The sequence below is a fragment of the Schistocerca serialis genome, chromosome 8 (assembly GCF_023864345.2).
Source record: "Schistocerca serialis cubense isolate TAMUIC-IGC-003099 chromosome 8, iqSchSeri2.2, whole genome shotgun sequence".
NCBI classification, from domain to species: domain Eukaryota; kingdom Metazoa; phylum Arthropoda; class Insecta; order Orthoptera; family Acrididae; genus Schistocerca; species Schistocerca serialis.
Genome location: NC_064645.1, coordinates 235138342 through 235158656, shown reverse-complemented (window position 1 = coordinate 235158656; position 20315 = coordinate 235138342). Strand labels below are relative to the sequence as shown.

General features: G+C 44.9%; 1 protein-coding gene across 1 annotated transcript in view; it reads right to left on the bottom strand.

Annotated features, from left to right (window-relative positions):
- LOC126416943 (cadherin-23-like) overlaps positions 1–20315 on the bottom strand; it is a 597779-nt gene that overhangs the window by 341113 nt on the left and 236351 nt on the right. The gene's annotated exons all lie outside the window — the stretch shown is intronic.

Below are 20315 nucleotides of genomic sequence, written 5' to 3'. Positions count from 1 at the left end.
GGGAAGGACTGCTAAACACACTGGTCCACAGATCTGGTGTAACTCACGAAGAAACCCTATAACTGGAGCTGCACCACCTCAGGGACGTGTTCCAGAAAAACGGGTGCAGCGATCACCAAATTCTACGTGCCTTCAAGCAAAAGACCAACCGATGAAGACCAACCGAAAAAGATAGCCTATTTTCCATACGCGGACAACATACCTGATGAGAACTTCATCAACAAGACAGCGGAATTCATCTTAGTCAAGCGTGAGCTCCAGCACTGAAAATTCTCCAGACGAAGCGGAAACGGAAGACCGAGCACGACGAAGGTGGAGCGCAGACTGAGGACCGCCATTCGACTCCCGAGCGTGTGCTACCCCCACCACCGCGGCCGGTGCATCGCGCAGTCCATATACGAGGTCAGTACAGGGGGGTAACGACCGGCATATAAATCGCACCCACTGGTCCAGAATGTCAGTCAGCAGGAGTAACCTGATGATGATGTCACCTTAAGCCGTCGAAAATTCGTTCTACAATCATCAATCAATCCGGCTGTATGCCTGAGAGACTTCCAGGCAGGAATCTGAATGTTTGTGGAAGAATGGCAGCCCATTCTTCTTCAAGAGCCAAAACCAAAAAAGGATGTCATGTTGGACGGTGGGTTCTGGAGCGAAGTCGACAGTCTAACCCATCCCAGAGGTGTTCCATTTGGTTCAGGTCGGGACTCCGGACAGGCTAATCTACACTCATGCTCAGAAATTAAGGATAATGCTGATACATGGTTAAATAACGGTCTGGGCCGGTTTGCGGGTTTAAATCTCCTCGGGGTATGGCCATGCGGTGCATTTGACCTGCGGTCGTCGCACAGTGGCGCTGGCAGCAGTCCACATACACAGAGGTTTATTGGTGCATGTCAGAGTACAGTGCAGCGAGTAAGTGTGCAGACGTTTTCATACGTGCTAATGGTGACTCTGTATTGAAAATGGCTCAAATAACACATATTGATGACGTTATGAGGGGTAGAATACTAGGGCGACTTGAGGCTGGTCAAACACAGCAGGTCGTAGCACGAGCTCTCCATGTGCCACAAGGTGTGATCTCACGATTATGGCAACGATTCCAGTAGACAGGAAACGTGGCCAGGTGCTACAGTACGGGACGTCCACAGTCTACAACACCAGAAGAAGACCGATATCTCACGATCAGTGCCCGCAGACGGCCATTGAGTACTGCAGGTAGCCTTGCTCGGGACCTTACCGCAGTCACTGGAATAGTTGTCTCCAGACACACAATCTAGACGACTGAACAGATATGATTTATTCGCCCGGAGATCTGCTAGGTGCATTCCACTGACCCCTGTTCACATCATAGCCCGTAAAGCCTGGTGTCAAGAACACAGATCATGGTCATTGGAACAGTGGTCTCAGGTTATGTTCACGAACGAGTCCAGGTATAGTCTGAACAGTGATTCTCGCCTGGTTCTCATCTGGCGTGAACCAGGAACCAGATACCAACCCCTTAATGTCCTTGAAAGGGACTTGAATGGAGTTCGTGTTTTGATGGTGTGAGGTGGGATTATGATTGGTGCACATACACCCCGGCATGTCTTTGACAGAGGAACTGTAACAGGTCATTTTGCACCAGTATGTCCACCTTTTTAGGGGTGCAGTGGGTCCCCACTGATCGATGATAACGCACAGCCCCACCGAGCTGCCATTGTGGAGGAGTACCTTGAAACAGAAGATACCAGGCGAATGGAGTGTGGACTGCCTGTTCTCCAGACCTAAACCCATCGAGCACATCTGGGATGCTCTCGGTCGACGTAGCACTGCACGTCTTCAAACCCCTAGGAAACTTCAGGAGCTCCGACAGGCACTGGTGAAAAATGGGAGGCTATAGCCCAGTAGCTGCTCGACCACCTGATCCAGAGTATGCCAACCCGTTGTGCGGCCTGTGTATGTGTGCGTGATGATAATTACCCATGTTGATGTCGGGATACATTCGCAGGAAACAGTGGAGTTTTGTAGCACACGTGTTTCGGGGCGGTTTTCTCAACTTATCAGCAATACCGTAGACTGTGTCGTGTGTGTTCCCTATGTGTCTAAGCTATTAGCGCCAGTTTTGTGTAGTGCCAAGTTGTGTGGCACCGCATTCTGCAGTTATCCTTAATTTATGAGCATGAGTGTATTTCAGGTGTGTTATTGTCTACAGACCATTGCGACACAGATTTATGTTATATGATAGAGTGAACTGTCATGCTGGCACGACCAGTCATCGCCTCCAAACTGTTCTTCTACTGTACTAGTGTACAACGTTGTAAAATAGGTTCATATCCTTGCGCATTTGGCGTTTTCTTGTGCACAGTAAGGCAACCACCCCTAACCACGAAAAACCAATCTATATCGTAAAACCACCTCCTCGGTACTGCACTCTTCGCACTAGCACTACACCTGATGGCAGGTAACATTCCCCAGGCATTTCCTAACGTCAAACTATTCCATAGGCCTGCATCACTCCAAATCACTCGATTCAGTTACTTATTGTGCAGTTGGCCGTCTCAAGCGTCACTTGGCATTAACAACAGAACCGTGTGGCTTACGTAGAGTTGCCTAAACATTGTACCACATTCTTTTAACTCTCTACGCGCAGTCACTGTGCTACTTAGATTTCCTGGTGGCACTTTGCAACTCACTAGCGATTTCTTCCGCTGATTTCGTGCGATTTTATACAACCACTCTCCAACGGTCGACGCTCCCTATCAGTCAGTACATGAGGTTCGGCTTGTTTTGGTTTAGCTGTTGTTACCCTTTCGCGTTTCCGTTGCATAATCACATCACCAACGGGCGATTTGGGCAGCTTTAAAAGGGCCGAAATGTCCCTCGCGGATTTACTGCTCAGACGAGATCAAGCGACTAGTCCACGATCGAAGACGGTGAGCTCTCCTGAGCGACCTATTGTACCGTTTTGCTTCTCTACTGACAACTCGTCAGCCCCGCCACATTTTATAGCGGCGGGTCCGCCTCTAGTAACGTCTAGTGGTGAATTACGCTTAACAGGGGGGTGTCCGGATAGATCTGATCACGCAAAGTACGAGTACGTTCTGATTTGGATTAAGGACAGGTTCTCATTCAAAGTGGTAGAAAATTCGATGTTTTTTTAATTGCATTTTTTGAGCATTATATGTATCTAGAATGTTGGGACGAAAAGGTTTTTTAATCCGTGCGTTACAAACGTTTCTACAGCCCGTTGTTCGAAGCAGTGTCACGGCCGTCGTGAGGCGCTCTCAGTGACAGGCGGCTGGATCAGGTAGAAAACTTGCCGTGGCGTGACGCGCGTCCACAAAATTATACTGCAGTATGCATGTAAACAAATCCGCGGAAAAATCTGACGAACAACGGATTTTCTCGCCACGAAGAAAGAGGGAATTGCTCTCCGGGAACAATTCGAGCTAGAGGACGGGTTGAATACGGTCCTGGAGCTATAGACTAAACCTAAGTAACGAAAACGCTTTTTCTGGCGAAATTTTGGTCAAAATCGTTCGAAACATAATTTTTGGTTCGCCATATTAGATTAGCCATTCTGAATTTTGAAAACTTAACTTCAGATTTGTGTTCAGCGACATAAAAAATATACAATAACATGTAATTTTTATGCAAATTGAACTAATAGTACATCCAAAGTTTTCCCTGAATTATAAACAGCTTTTTTCTCGAGAAACGGTTTTTCAAAACTGCGTGCAGCATGAAATAAAAGCGGTTCAATCTGTTAGCTTCTAGCTGTACCCCCGAAAAGTAAACACATTTCTTGGGAACTTATACCTGTAATATATGAAATTTGTTAAAGATTAGTTTATTGTGATTATGTATAAGTATCGACTGAAATTATCCATTTTTGATTTTAGATAACTCCTGAGGGACTACACTGCCACGCAGTCCGAGCACTTCAAACCCGCATGACCTTGTTCAGACCATAATCACGGGCGCTATAGTGTTTTTTTTTCTATTTTGTACTGAAAAATCAAAAATAAAGACTAAAGTATGACGAGTCATAATCCCCAAACAATTCCTTTGCATGTCTTTTTAATGCCTCAAAAAAAAAGCCTTCCCCTTTTTTTTTGCTCATTTGAATGAGAATCTTGTATTAAACGTGGCATGGAAAAAAATTGACGTTTCGTGAAATCGAACTCATTTTTCACCAGTCTTAACGCAGTTCTAACTTAATGCTACGCGTTTGACCAAGCGGTGCAGGTAGTTTGGCGTGTGGGTGAGGGGTTTGAGAGGTTAATGCTGCCTTCATCCATATCAGTTGTCTACTGAACAGCCGAATAGCCCCATACAAAATTATTACGTCTACCTGTGCCACCCAATACAAGAGCCCTTCCATCCGAAGCTCGTCGTCTAGTGGTTAGCGTTGGTGCCTCTGGATACGGGAGTTCGACTCCCGGCCTGGTCGGGGGTTTTCTCAGCCAGGGAACTGGATGATTGTGTTCTGCTCACATCTTTGAGGAATTGGCGAAACTGAAATGTGCAAAGCTTGGGAATTTGTATGGGCGCTGATAACTGTGGTGTCACCGCCAGACACCACACTTGCTAGGTGGTAGCCTTTAAATCGGCCGCGGTCCGTTAGTATACGGCGGACCGGCGTGTCGCCACTGTCAGTGATAGCAGACCGAGCGCCACCACACGGCAGGTCTAGAGAGACGTACTAGCACTCGCCCCAGTTGTACAGCCGACGTTCATAGCAATGGTTCACTGACAAATACGCTCTCATTTGCCGAGACGATAGGTAGCATAGCCTTCAGCTAAGTCATTGGCTACGACCTAGCAAGGCGCCATATCTTTGATAATTAATATTGTGAAGCATGTATCATCAAGAGCGAGGTTCTACAAATGTGGATTAAAGTTAAGTATTACAGCAACTGCGTCCATTTTCTAAGTTCTCATTTCCTTTTAACTGTTCCAGACCTCACGCCAATCTGCGTGAGCTTAACGCGTGCCTTTCGGCTTCCTCTCGTTGTGACTTGGCTGTCTTGCTAAGTCACAACAATAACCACGCCGTTGAGAGTCCAACAAACCAAAAATCATTAAGAGGGCCCCCACCACACAACTGAAGCAAACACAATTTTCATTTAAGATTTTTGTGTTGCGGGTCAGCAAATACAGTTCTTTCTGAAATATTAGAAAAATACAGTAATATTCGTTTTATTGAAGAAGTGGTTATTAACTTGCTTGAAAACGTTAATAGATGCTTTGAGGTCCTATGAAAGCTCTGTACGGAGTCACTCGACGAGATGAGTAATGGGAATATCTGAATCGGTAGCGACCAGTTGACTGATTTCTGGTCACAGTCAACTGTACGCGTGGGACTCAAGCGAAAACCATAAACATTTTTTAAAAAATATTTTACTGAACAGAAGTGGGAGCATACCATTTTTCGGGATAGTCTCCCTATCGTTCAGCACAGTTCTTCAGCGTGCGCGCATTGTTTTGGTCGTGTGCGCACTCACTTGTGACCACTTGCTGCACTTCTTCATCAGAACGAGATTCGTTTCCTCCTGTCGCCTCTCTGAGTTGTCCCGATCTGTGGTAATCACTCGGTATGAGGTCTGGTGAGTAGGAAGGATGCGACAGAGCATCGAAGTGCACAGGTCATTGATTATTGCATGCGTTGCAGTATGAGGCCGAGTAGTGTCATGTTGCAAAATGACAGTTACACTCACAATCCTCGTCACTTTGATCTTACCGAAGGCGGAAACTGATTTTTTTAACATACTGGAATATAACTCTGTGATGTTGGTGTTTGCCCTATTTGTGCAGTGTTCCAAGATGACGCTTCATTAATCCAAACAGAGAATCAGCAAAACCTTCCCTGTAGATTTCTGCGTCCAGAACTTCTTGGATTTTGGTGACGAGGGATGGCGCCGTTGCTCGCTTGCTCTCCTTGTTTAGGGTTTCTGGTAGTGTACACAGGTTTCGTCTCGAAGAAGTCATCACCTTTTTCTTCAAAGAGCTACAAAAGCTCTTAACAGACGCCTGAGCGTCGCTCTTTTAGCTCTGGAGTGAGCTGCCGTGGCACTCATTTTGCAGGCACTTTGAGAAGCTTAAGCACCTCATGAATGATGTGATGTGCTGAGTCATGACTAATGTTCAGATTTGCGGCTATTTCATACACCGTTACGTGGCGATTTTCCATCACAATAGCTTCAATTGCTGCAATAGACTGGTGTCACAGTGCGGTGTACCGACATGAGCGCTGAGTGTCTGTCACAGACATCACGCCATTTCCTAACTTTCTGCTCCGCTCATTCTCTTGCTGCAGTGATACACATGCATCAAAATCCTGAACCTCTTTCGTTTATGGATTTCAAAGTGTTTCGTACTTTCACTGCTCAGAAAAACGTATTGCAAAACACAGTTCTTACTTGGTTCGTATCTCAAGCGAGGCAGCCATTTTGATCTGACGTTGTGGCCGCTTTTCGCTCGTCTGTAGTATGCTGCCGCCTGTAGAGCATTCCTAACATCATTGGTAATAATACTGCCAACCTACTGAGCAATGACACGAAATATCAGTTTTTAATCACACTTTTGAAGTTTTCATTTGACTCCCACACACAACATTGTATGTAGTGAGAAAGCGTTGTGGAAGAAGCGGCACGCATTGTTAACGACTGATGAAGTGGCGTGCGTGAGTGAGTATCTCGTTTATTGACGTTTGGGGCCATTAAACATATTCTTGTCTGCTAGTTGAAGTAGGCAGAGATCGGAAAAAGCAGACTGTTGAAATATATTCGATTTCTATCGGTGTAGCTTCTCCCGTTAGTACCTCACTGAGAGACTTCTTAGTTGCACTTATAGTAAATGGACTGTCGTTAAATTTAAACATGACTCAGTACATTCACTACATTACCTCTCAAAGAACGGCAGAATATAAAACTAAAACCTACCCAAATAAGGAACAGAAGAAGTAGATACTGTTGTTTTTCGGATTTCAGGCACGTTGTCTACAAGCTGAGTCAGGCACATTGTCTACAAGCTGAGTCGGAAACTCGACACCATGGACTTAATAAAGTGCACTACTGTAGCTGTATGGTCATCGGCTGATAAACAACAGACACAATGCGTAAACTCGAGTCCACTGATGCTAATGTTTCTCCCATAATTTTCAGATTTGTTTCTCTGCAGCATTCTACTCTCCTCATCTTTCCCTTCCTCTGTCTCCCCCTCCCTCTCTTTGCCTTTTCCACTTCGTATTATGGCCTTAACCAGTCCCCAATGACCACTCCCTACATGTCTTCCCAACATCCGTTTCAACACCTTCTCCATCGATATTATCCGTCAGGTCTATATTTACAACCGCAACCTCCTACGCTGCTAAACACCAAAGTTCCCCCCCCCCCCCCCCCCCCTCCAAAAATGCATGCAGTGGCGTGCTAAAAACTAATGCTTCCGAATTTTTAATCTGGAAACTCATAAAAAGACTGTTAAATGAAATAAATTTTATAAACTTTATACATCTTTATTCTTTATTTCTAAATATTTATTTCTCGACGCAGTTACCGTGGCGGCGAACACGTTTCTCCGAACGAGAGACCTGTTTGGCGATACCGTCACTGTGTCACTGTTGAATGTTTAATTTGTTGACGGGGCTACAACATCACCTCACGTTGCACCGCTACATCACTATTAAAGTGACGCCCTCTAAGGGGTTCCTTAAGTTCTGGAAACAGATGAAAATCAGGTACGCCCAAGGCGTCGGACTGTTGCAGAGCCGCGCGGGATTTGCCGAGCGGTCTGGGGCGCTGTAGGCATGAACTGTGCGGCTGGTCCCGGCGGAGTTTCGAGTCCTCCCTCGGGCATTGGTGTGTGTGTTTGTCCTTAGGATACTTTAGGTTAAGTAGTGTGTAAGCTTAGGGACTGATGACCTTAGCAATTAAGTCCCATAAGATTCCACAAACTTTTGAAAAGTCGGCAGGTGTGTCCGAGCGGTTCTAGGCGCTTCAGTCTGGAAACGCGAGACCGCTACGGTCGCAGGTTCGAATCCTGCCTAAGGATTTGATATGAGTGATGTCCTTAGGTTAGTTAGGTTTAAGTAGTTCTAAGTTCCAGGGGACTGATGACCTCAGATGTTGAGTCCCATAGTGCTCAGAGCCATTTGTACCATTTGAACTGTTGCAGATGCCGCAGTGCTCGTATGTGGGCTGACATTGTCATGCTGAGGGAAATGGTGCTCCATGTATTCTCGGTTTGCTGCGATTAGAAACTCGATTGCATCATGCTGTTCCTTTCGTATCGACATAGTTAAGTTACACACCGCCATGTTACTGCGAGTTGCACTATGGTCTGGAGGGTGTTGAGGGGGGTACGTCTGTTGTAAGGTTAGGTTAGCATCCCTGTTAGTCGTATTTGGTGAATATTCAAACATGGTATGCACGAGTCTTTTGTAAACAGTCTTCTCTGGAGAGTCCATCTTTAACAGTTGTTGAAGCATGCTGCTTTACAAACCTGGAATTAGTTTCTTTGTCAATGTATACCTTCCATTTTTTCGAAGCCAGCACCGTCTAATCTCAAAATGTGTTTTCATTTTAATCCCACTTACCCACAATGCCATGCAGATTTTGAATGTCTATTTTGTCTTTTTTCCTTCACCTGTCAGGCTTTTTATTTCCTTTTTAAATATTAAACGATGAAAATCACACTGTATATTTGTAATAATATTTATATTATATACTGATGGGGAAAAAAGTCACAGTACCAAGATGGAGTTGTGTGACATAAACGAAAGTTGGTTTGCGTGTTTCTATGTCTGCAAGATGATATCTATTCATATTTCGCGCCAGTCGCATAAGAGTTGGGGCTAGTAGCGGCTCCAAGAGGACGCAAATCAGATTTGCTTTACATATAAAACTGCACCGGTCGTGAGCGTTAGTTACCTTTGATACTGGACGTGGTGAGTTGAAGTTAGTCAACAATGCATTTAAGGTGGCAAAGACGCCATTACTAACACGTTACCGAGTTTGAACGAGGTCGTGTAATGGAGCTACCAGAAGCTGGATGTTCCGTCTGCTATATTGCAGAGGGACTTGGCAGGAATGTAGCCACTGTACATGATCGCTGGTAGCCGTGGTCACATCCAGACGGCCTCGTGTCGCTACCTAGAGGGAAGACCTTCGTGTTCGTCCTACGACTCTGGCGCATCGCACTGCATCAGTAGCAGCAATCTGAGCAGCAATTGGCACCACAGTGACACAACAAACTGTTACTAATCTGTTAGTTCAAGGACAGCTTCGAGCCAGAAGCCTTGCAAAGTACATTCCACTGAGCCAAACTCACCACCGTTGGCGACTTCATAGTGTCGTGGTGTCATGCGAGAGCTCATTGGAGAGCAGGGTGAAGGTCTGTTGTGTTTTCCTATGAGACCTGGTTCTGCCTGTGTGCCAGTGATGGCCGTGTGTTAGTTACAAGGTCAGTCGAGAATCTGCAACCAGCTTGTCTGCGTGCTAGATACACTGAACCTACATGAGGAGTCACGTTCTGGGGTGGGGTTTCATGTGGCAGCAGGAGCACTCTCGTGGTTATACTAGACACCCTGACTGTAAATTTGTACGTCAGTGATTCGACCTGATGGGGTGCCATTGATGAACAGCATTCCAGCGGGTGTTTTCCAACAGGATAACACTAGCCCACATACCGCTGTTGTAGTCCAACATGCTCTGCAGAGTGTTGACATGTTACCTTGGCCTGCTCGATCACCAGATTTGACTCCAATCAAGCACGTATGAGACATCAACGCACGACAACTCCAGCGTCATCCATAAACAGAATTAAACCCTGTGTTAGCCGACTGCGTGCAGCAGGCATGATACTCCATCCCATAAACTGACAACCTGCACCTGTACAACACAATGCATGTACGACTGTATGCTTGCATTCAAAATTCTGGCTGTAAAGCCGGTTTTTAGTGTACAGGCATTTCACATTTGCAATGACTTATCTCGCGCTTACGTTAATCTCTGATCTTGCAATGATAATGAAATATGTTGCCTAGACAAACGTATTCCCGAAAATTCATCACTCTATATTAATACACTTGTTGTAGCTGGGATTCGCAGACATAAAAATTTTTTTGAAGGACATCATCTTTACGCCAGTGGCTGTTGTAATGGCGCTCCACACATAGTAAAACAATATCTGTAATCCGTTTACGCGCCAAAACCGTTATTAGTAGCATGCAAACAGTAGTCTGCAGCTGTGGTCTAATGCATGTGTGACTAGTCATGGGTTAGTGAACATGTACATTTACATATTATGTTGTTTTACATGTCTGAATACGTGTGCTTGCACTGTGTAACAACGACACGAATGTATTTAACAGGACTGACAACGACATACAAATGTGTCAGCTTCCATTACGTTGACATGCCTTAAAACCATAATATGGAAGTAACATGGCTACATAGTTAATATGTTTTGAATAATCGGCATAACGTCGAGATACATTATGAATCTGTAAAATAATTTTTTTAAATACGAGGGCAGTTCAATAAGTAATGCAACACATTTTTTTCTGAAACAGGGGTTGTTTTATTCAGCATTGAAATACACCAGGTTATTCCCCAAGCTTTTAGCTACACAACACTATTTTTCAACGTAATCTCCATTCAATGCTACGGCCTTACGCCACCTTGAAATGAGGGCCTGTTTGCCTGCACGGGACCATTCCACTGGTGGATGTCGGAGCCAACGTCGTACTGCATCAATAACTTCTTCATCATCCGCGTAGTGCCTCCCACGGATTGCATTCTTCATTGGGCCAAACATATGGAAATCCGACGGTGCGAGATCGGGGCTGTAGGGTGCATGAGGAAGAACAGTCCACTGAAGTTTTGTGAGCTCCTCTCGGGTGCGAAGACTTGTGTGAGGTCTTGCGTTGTCATGAAGAAGGAGAAGTTCGTTCAGATTTTTGTGCCTACGAACACGCTGAAGTCGTTTCTTCAATTTCTGAAGAGTAGCACAATACACTTCAGAGTTGATCGTTTGACCATGGGGAAGGTCATCGAACAGAATAACCCCTTCAGCGTCCGAGAAGACTGTAACCATGACTTTACCTGCTGAGGGTATGGCTTTAAACTTTTTCTTGGTAGGGGAGTGGGTGTGGCGCCACTCCATTGATTGCCATTTTGTTTCAGGTTCGAAGTGATGAACCCATGTTTCATCGCCTGTAACAATCTTTGACAAGAAATTGTCACCCTCAGCCACATGACGAGCAAGAAATTCCGCACAGATGGTTCTCCTTTGCTCTTTATGGTGTTCGGTTAGACAACGAGGGACCCAGCGGGAACAAACCTTTGAATATCCCAACTGGTGAACAATTGTGACAGCACTACCAACAGAGATGTCAAGTTGAGCACTGAGTTTTTGATGGTGACCCGTCGATCATCTCGAACGAGTGTGTTCGCACGCTCCGCCATCGCAGGAGTCACGGCTGTGCACGGCCGGCCCGCACGCGGGAGATCAGGCAGTCTTGCATGACCTTGTGGCGATGATGACACACGCTTTGCCCAACGACTCACCGTGCTTTTGACCACTGCCAGATCACCGTAGACATTCTGCAAGCGCCTATGAATATCTGAGATGCCCTGGTTTTCCGCCAAAAGAAACTCGATCACTGCCCGTTGTTTGCAACGCACATCCGTTACAGACGCCATTTTGACAGCTCCGTACAGCGCTGCCACCTGTCGGAAGTCAATGAAACTATACGAGACGAAGCGGGAATGTCTGAAAATATTCCACAAGAACTTTCCGGTTTTTTCAACCAAAATTGGCCGAGAAAAAAATGTGTTGCATTACTTATTGAACTGCCCTCGTATTTTTAATTATTTTGTATTTTTCAGCAGCACTTAATGGCGTAAGGCCGAAATTGCAATAGTGCAATAAAAACATGTAACAGTCACTGGCATAAAGATGATGTATCCAGAAAAGCCCGTATAGGACCTGCAACGTGCGGTCGTGCATTATCCTGCTGAAATGTAGGGTTTTGCAGGGATCAAATGAAGGGTAGAGACACGGATCGTAACACATCTGAAATGTAAGGTTCACTGTTCAAAGTGCCGCCAATGCGAACAAGAGGTGACCGAGACGTGTAACCAATGGCACCCCATACCATCACGCCGGTTGATACGCCAGTATGGCGATGACGAATACACGCTTCCAATGTGCGTTCACCGCGATGTCGCCAAACAAGGATGCGACCATCATGATGCTGTAAACAGAACCTGGATTCATCCGGAAAAATGACGTTTTGCCATTCGTGCACCCAGGTTCGTCGTTGAGTACACCATCGCTGGCGCTCCTGTCTGTGATGCAGCGTGCCGGCCGGAGTGGCCGTGCGGTTCTAGGCGCTACAGTCTGGAGCCGAGCGATCGCTACGGTCGTAGGTTCGAATCCTGCCTCGGGCATGGATGTGTGTGATGTCCTTAGGTTAGTTAGGTTTAATTAGTTCTAAGTTATAGGCGACTGATGACCTCAGAAGTTAAGTCGCATACTGCTCAGAGCCATTTTTGTGAAGCAGCGTCAAGGGTAACCGCAGCCATGGTCTCCGAGCTGATAGTCCATGCAGCTGCAAACGTTGTCGAACTATTCGTGCACTCATGCAAATGTCCCCATGTGTTGACTCAGGTATCGAAACGTGGCTGCACGATCCGTTACAGCCATGCGGATAAGATGCCTGCCATCTCGACTGTTAGTGATACGAAGCCATTGGGATCCAGCACGGCGTTCCGTATTACCCTCCTGAACCCACCGATTCCATATTCTGCCAACAGTCATTGGATCTCGACCAACGCGAGCAGCAATGTCGCTATACGATAAACCGCAATCGCGATAGGCTACAATCCGACCTTTACCAACGTCGGAAACGTGATGGTATGCATTTCTCCTCCTCACACGAGGCATCACAACAACGTATCATCAGGCAACTCCGGTTAACTGCTGTTTGTGTATGCGAAATCGGTTTGAAATTTTCCTCATGTCAGCACGTTGTAGGTGTCGCTACCGGCGCCAACCTTGTGTGAATGCTCTGAAAAGCTAATCACTTGAATATCCCATCATCTTCTTCCTGTCGGTTAAATTTCGCGTCTGTAGCAGGTCATCTTCGTGGTGTAGCAATTTTAATAGACAGTAGTGTAAGTCCTTCTGCATCTGCTTAGTGTGTTCATCTCTTGGTCTTCCTCTACGGTTTTTACCCTTCACGCTGCCCTCCAATACTGAATGGGCGATGCCTTGATGCCTCAGAACATGTCCGACCACCCTATCCCTTCTTCTAGTCGTGCCACAAATTTCTCTTCTGCCCAATTCAGTTCAGTACCTCCTCATTAGTTATGTGATCTACCCACCTAATTTTCAGCATTGTTCTATAGCACCACATTTCGAAAGTTTCTATACTCTTCTTGTCCAAACTATTTATCGTCCATGTTTCATTTCCATGCATGTCTACACTCCATACAAATACTTTCAGGAGAGACTTCCTGACACTTAAATCTATACTCGATGTTAACAATTTTCTCTTCTTCAGAAACGCTTTCCTTGCCATTGCCAGTCCACATTTTATATTTTCTCTACTTCGACCATCATCAGTTATTTTGCTCCCCAAATAGCAAAATTCATCTACTACTTCGTCTCATTTCCTAATTTAATTCCCTCAGCAACATCAGATTTAATTCGACCACATTCCATTTTCCTCGTTTTGCTTTTGTTGATGTTCATCTTATATCCTCGTTTCAAGACAATTTCGATTCCGTTCAACTGCTTTTCCAGGTCCTCTTCTGTCTCTGACAGAATTACAATGTCATAAGCATACCTCGATGTTTTTATTTCTTCTCCATGGATTTTAATTCCTACTCCAAATTTTTCTTTTGCTTCCTTTACTGCATGCTCAATATACGGGTTGAATAACATCGGGGACTGGCTACAACCCTGTCTCACTCCCTTCCCAACCACTGCTTCCCCTTCGTGCCCCTCGACTCTTATAACTGCCATCTGGTTTCTGTACAAATTGTAAATAGCCTTTCGCTTCCTGTGTAGTGGCGTGGCAAGACAGCCAAGCCACTCGGAGGTAGCCGAAAGGCACGCGTTAAGCTCACGTAGATTGGTGTGAGGTCTGGAACAAGGTAAAGTAATTATCCTATAAAGAAAAGAACGTAGTTCTTGGAATACTTAACTTTAATCCACAATTGGAGAACATCGCTCTTGTTTAGACATTATTACACTGAATATAAACTGGTAATGGCGCCTTGCTAGGTCGTAGCAAATGTAGCTGAAGGCTAAGCTAACTATCGTCTCGGCAAATGAGAGCGTATTGGTCAGTGTAGCTTCGCTAGCAAAGTCGGCTGTACAACTGGGGCGAGTGTTAGTAAGTCTCTCTAGACCTGCCGTGTGGTGGCGTTCGGTCTGCAATCACTGACAGTGGCGACACGCGGATCCGACGTATACTAACGGACCGCGGCCGATTTAAAGGCTACCACCTAGCAAGTGTGGTGTCTGGCGATGCCACCACATCCTGTATTTTACCCCTGCCACCTTTAGAATTTGAAAGAGAGTATTCCAGTCATCATTGTCAAAAGCTTTCTCTAAGTCTACAAATGCTAGAAACTTACGTTTGCCTTTCCTTAATCTAGCTTATAAGATAAGTCGTAAGATCAGTATTGCCTCACATGTTCAACATTTCTACGGTATCCAAACTGATCTTCCACGAGGTCGGCTTCTACCAGTTTTTCCATTCGTCTGTAAAGAATTCGCGTTAGTATTTTGCAGCTGTGACTTATTAAACTGATAGTTCGGTAATTTTCACATCTGTCAACACCTGCTTTCATTGGGATTGGAATTACTTTATTCTTCTTGAAGTATGAGGGTATTTCGCCTGTCTCATTCATCCTACGCACCAGATGGTAGAGTTTTGTGAGGGCTGGCTCTCCCAAGGCTATCAGTAGTTCTAATGGAATGTTGTATATACCCGGGGCTTTGTTTCGACTTAGGTCTTTTAGTGCTGTGTCAAACTCTTCACGCCGTATCATATATCTCATTTCATCTCTATCTACGTCTTCTTCCATTTCTATAATACTGCCCTAAAGTACATCGCTCTTGTATAGATACTCTGTATACCCCTTCCACCTTTCTTCTTTCCCTTCTTTGCTTAGAACTGGGTTTCCATCTGATCTCTTGATATTCATACAATTGGTTCTCTGTTCTCCAAAGGTCTCTTTAATTTTCCTTTAAGCAGAATCTATCTTACTCCTAGTGATATACGCCTCTACATCCTTACACTTGTCTTCTGGCCACCCCTGCTTAGCCATTTTGTACTTCCTATCGATCTCATTTTCGAGACGTTTCTATTCCTTTGTGCCTGCTTCTTCTACTTTTTTCATCAATTAAATTCAATATTTCTTCTGGGATTTCTACTAGCCCTTATCTTTTTACCTGTTTGATCCTCTACTTCCTTCACTATTTCATCTCTCAAAGCTACCCATTCTTTTTCTGCCGTATTTCCTTCTCCCGTTCTTGTCAATTCTTCCCCAATGTTGCCGGCCGCGGTGACCGAGCGGTTCTAGGCGCTACAGTCCGGAACCGCTCGACCGCTACGGTCGCAGGTTCGAATCCTGCCTCGGGCATGGGTGTGTGTGATGTCCTTAGGTTAGTTAGGTTTAAGTAGTTCTAAGTTCTAGGGGACTGATGACCTCAGAAGTTAAGTCCCATAGTGCTCAGAGCCATTTTGAGTCTTCCCCAATGTCCTTCCTGAAACTCTCTACAACCTCAGGTTCAGTCAGTTTATTCAAGTCCCATCTCCTCAAATTCCCACCTTTTGGCAATTTGTTCAGTTTTAGTCTAAAGTATAATCAATAGACTGGTCAGAGTCCACATCTGTCCCTGGAAATGTCATACAATTTAAAGCCTGGTTCCCAAATCTCTGGCTTACCATTATATAATCTATCTGAAGCCTTCCTGTGTCTCCAGGCCTCTTCAATGTATACAGCCTTCTTTCATGATTCTTGAACCAAGTGTTAGCTATGATTAAGTTATGCTCTGTGCAATATTCTACCAGAGGGCTTCCTCTTTCGTTCCTTACCCCCAATCCATATTCACCTACTACTTTTTCTTCTTTTCCTTTTCCTACTGTCGAATTCCAATCACCCATGGCTATTAAATTTTCGTCTCCCTTCACTATGTGAATAATTTCTTTTACTTCATCATACACTTCATCAATCTCCTCGTCATCTGCGGAGCTAGTTGGCATATAAACGTGTACTACTGTGGTAGGCGTAGGCTTCGTGTCTATCTTGGCCACAATAATGTGTTCACTGTGCTGTTTGTAGTAGCTTACCCGCCCTCCTATTTTTTTATTCATTATTAATCCTACTCCTGCGTTACCCCTATTTGATTTTGTATTTATAACCCTGTATTCAACTGACCAAAAATCTTGTTCCCCCTGCCACCGAACTTCACTAATTCCCACTATATCTAACTTTAACCTATCCATTTCCCTTTTTAAATTTTCTAACCTACCTGCCCGATTAAGGGACCAGACATTCCATGCTCCGATCCGTAGAAGGCCAGTTTTCTTTCTCCTGAAAGCGGCGTCCTCTTGAGTAATCCCCGCCGGAGATCCGAATGGGGGACTATTTTACCTCCGGAATGTTTTACCCAAGAGGACGCCATCATAATTTAACCGTACACTTCCAGCCGTTCGCAGTACCAGCACACCAAGGCCGTTTTGGTTAGTGTTACAAGGCCAGATCAGTCAATCATCCAGACTGTTGCCCCTGCAACTACTGAAAAGGCTGCTTCCCCTCTTCAGGAACCACACGTTTGTCTGGCCTCTCATTAGATACCCTTCAGTTGTGGTTGCACCTACGGTACGGCTACCTCTATCGCTGAGGCACGCAAGTTTCCCCACCAATGGCAACGTCCATGGTTCATGGGGGGGATTTATTCACTATTAATATTACTTATGCAATAAAATTAATATTTATTCACTATTAATATTAATTTTATTGCACACTTAAGATACTGAGCTTTGAAGACCTAAGCCTAGTTTTAGACTTTATTTTCGCAATGAAATAATGTTTTCCATTAGCAATGACACCAGTAAGTTACCAACACGTAAGCTTAGGCCGCTTCAGTATACTTGTTCTTCTTTGAATCTGCAGCACTCTGTGCATTATTGCGAGAACCTACAAGAAGCATACACTCTTTTGTCATTATAAGGGGAGGGGAGTACAACTGTGTGCCAGAACGGCTCACGACATGGAGGTTGAGAGCGTAGCTCTCGTAGTGTTGTAGTTAGTATGGGAAGTCAGGTTAAAGGAATACACTACTGCCCATTGAAACTGCTACACCACGAAGATGACGTGCTACAGACGCGAAATTTAACCGACAGGAAGAAGATGCAAATGATTAGCTTTTCAGAGCATTCACACAAGGTTGGCGCCGGTGACGACACCTACAACGTGCTGACATAAGGAAAGTTTCCAACCGATTTCTCATACACAAACAGCAGTTGACCGGCGTTGCCTGGTGAAACGTTGTTGTGATGCCTCGTGTAAGGAGGAGAAATGCGTACCATCACGTTTCCGACTTTGATAAAGGTCGAGCTGCTGCCTATCGCGATTGCGGTTTATCGTATCGCGATATTGGTTCTCGTGTTGGTCGAGATCCAATTGCTGTTAGCGGAATATGGACTCGGTGGGTTTAGCAGGGTAATACGGAACGCCGTGCTGGATCCCAACGGTCTCGTATCACTAGCAGTTGAGATGACAGGCATCTTATCTGCATGGTTGTAACGGATCGTGCAGCCGCGTCTCGATCCCTGAGTCAACACATGGGGACATTTGAAAGACAGCAACCGTCTGCACGAACAGTTCGACGACGTTTGCAGCAGCATGGACTGTCAGGTCGGAGACCATGGCTGCGGTTACCCTTGACGCTGCATCACAGACAGGAGCGCCTGCGATGGTGTACTCAACGGCGAACCTGGGTGCACGAATGGCAAAACGTCATTTTTTCGGATGAATCCAGGTTCTGTTTACAGCATCATGATGGTCGCATCCGTGTTTGGCGACATCGTGGTGAACGCACATTGGAAGCGTGTATTCGTCATCGCCATACTGGCGTATCAACCGGCGTTATGGTATGGGGTGCCATTGGTTACACGTCTCGGTCACCTCTTGTTCGAATTGACGGCACTTTGAACAATAGACGTTACATTTCAGATGTGTTACGACCCGTGTCTCTACCCTTAATTCGATCCCTGCGAAACCCTACATTTCAGCAGGATAATGCACGATCGCATATTGTAGGTCCTGTAGGGCCTTTCTGGATACAGAAAATGTTCGACTGCTGCCCTGGCCAGCACACTCTCCAGATCTCTCACCAACTGAAAATGTCTGGTCAATGGTGGCCGAGCAACTGGCTCGTCACAATACGCCAGTCACTACTCTTGATGAATTGTGGGAAAGTGTTGAAGCTGCATGGGCAGCTGTACCTGTACACGCCATCCAAGCTCTGTTTGAGTCAATGCCCAGGCTTATCAAGGCCGTTATTACGGCCAGAGGTGGTTGTTCTGGGTACTGATTTCTGAGGATCTATGCACCCGAATTGCGCGAAAATGTAATCACTTGTCTGTTCTAGTATAACATATTTGTCCAATGAATACCCGCTTATCATCTGCATTTCTTCTTGGTGTATTAATTTTAATGGGCAGTAGTGTATTTACCAAAGCGGGCTTTGGCTGTAGTGCGGATTCATACTAACTAAACATCCAGAACATCTCCACGACTTATAAAAATGTCAAATGCTATATGTGAAAGTTAAAGGATCGAATAAGTCAAAGAATATGCGCGAAATGTACCTTATCCAGGGTGTAACAGACACAAGCACAATTTTCCTGTTTGTAATTGAGGACTTTGTACAGTGCAAGATTACATCAGTATTTATATCGTTTGCAGACTAATAATTGCAGGTGTTACAAGTCGTATGATTTTAAACTGGGCAGTACCTCCATGAACATGTGGCATGAACAAGCGGTCAGTGCTTATTTTCCCCTGCGCAGCAAATCAGTGTTGAAGTGTGGACACGTGGACGCGAAATGATTAGTCTATACTGACAGGCAACTACGACCATGCAGTAAATTATGTTTCATGTTTGCGGGAAGACTGTTCGATACAGAGAAAAAAACAACCAACACACTGATGTATGTACATATTAAGGTACCACATAAGTTATAAAAATATCTGCACTTAATAGCCGTTACATCCTGTATAAGGAAAGTTTCACACTTCTTCGTTAACTTACTCGAACGTACTGCATTCGATGTTTTTATAAATCGTGGGAAAGTGTTCATGCAGTACGAACTTGGATTACGGTCAATGCCTGTTTAGGTAAATATTACCTTACACTGAATTCGCACATTCAGTACGACATTGCGACGACTTCATCTCAACCTCAAATGTATTCTGTTTAAAAACATATAATTCTTCCCTGACAAGTGGTACAAGAATAATTACTAGATTTGTTCACAGGACCATGTCGTCCTTCGTTATTCGAGAAAATTCTTTATGCATAATCGTCGCTGCAACAATCGATGACTATCGTGGACTAAATGATTTCAGGTCTATTCGTTACTTCCATAAAAAAAATTATATATATATATATATATATATATATATATATATATATATTGTATATCGCTTCCTATCTCTTCTACACATTGAAGACAAGGAATAATAATCTATCTCCATTTTCCATAGAGCACATAGCGCAGCTAGTCACGATTCGTTGTTATACTGCTATACTCCTACAATCGCTGGCGCAATGCCTGCGTGTCGCAATAAATTTTGCGTTATTTAAAACTGTTTTAGATCTCTTGCCAGTAACATAGTCTCACTTCATTTACATTTCACTTTACAGTAACATATGGAAACAGGGATAGCATGAAAACTGGTTCAAGTGGCTCTGAGCACTGTGGGACTTAACATCTGTGGTCATCAATCCCCTAGAACTTAGAACTACTTAAATCTAACTAACCTAAGGACATCACACACATCCATGCCGGAGGCAGGATTCGAACCTGCGACCGCAGCAGTCGCGCGGTTCCGGACTGAGCGCCTAGAACCGCTAGACCACCGCGGCCGGCAGGGATAGCATGAAAAGGGAATTGCACAAACAGGGAGAAATGATCAACTCGCAACAATTTTGCTCCTAGCCTTATAGGTAACGGGCTGAAAGTTCCAAGAGTAAAATTCTACAACGTCAAATTTTGAGGCTATCGGCATGCTATGCGTCGG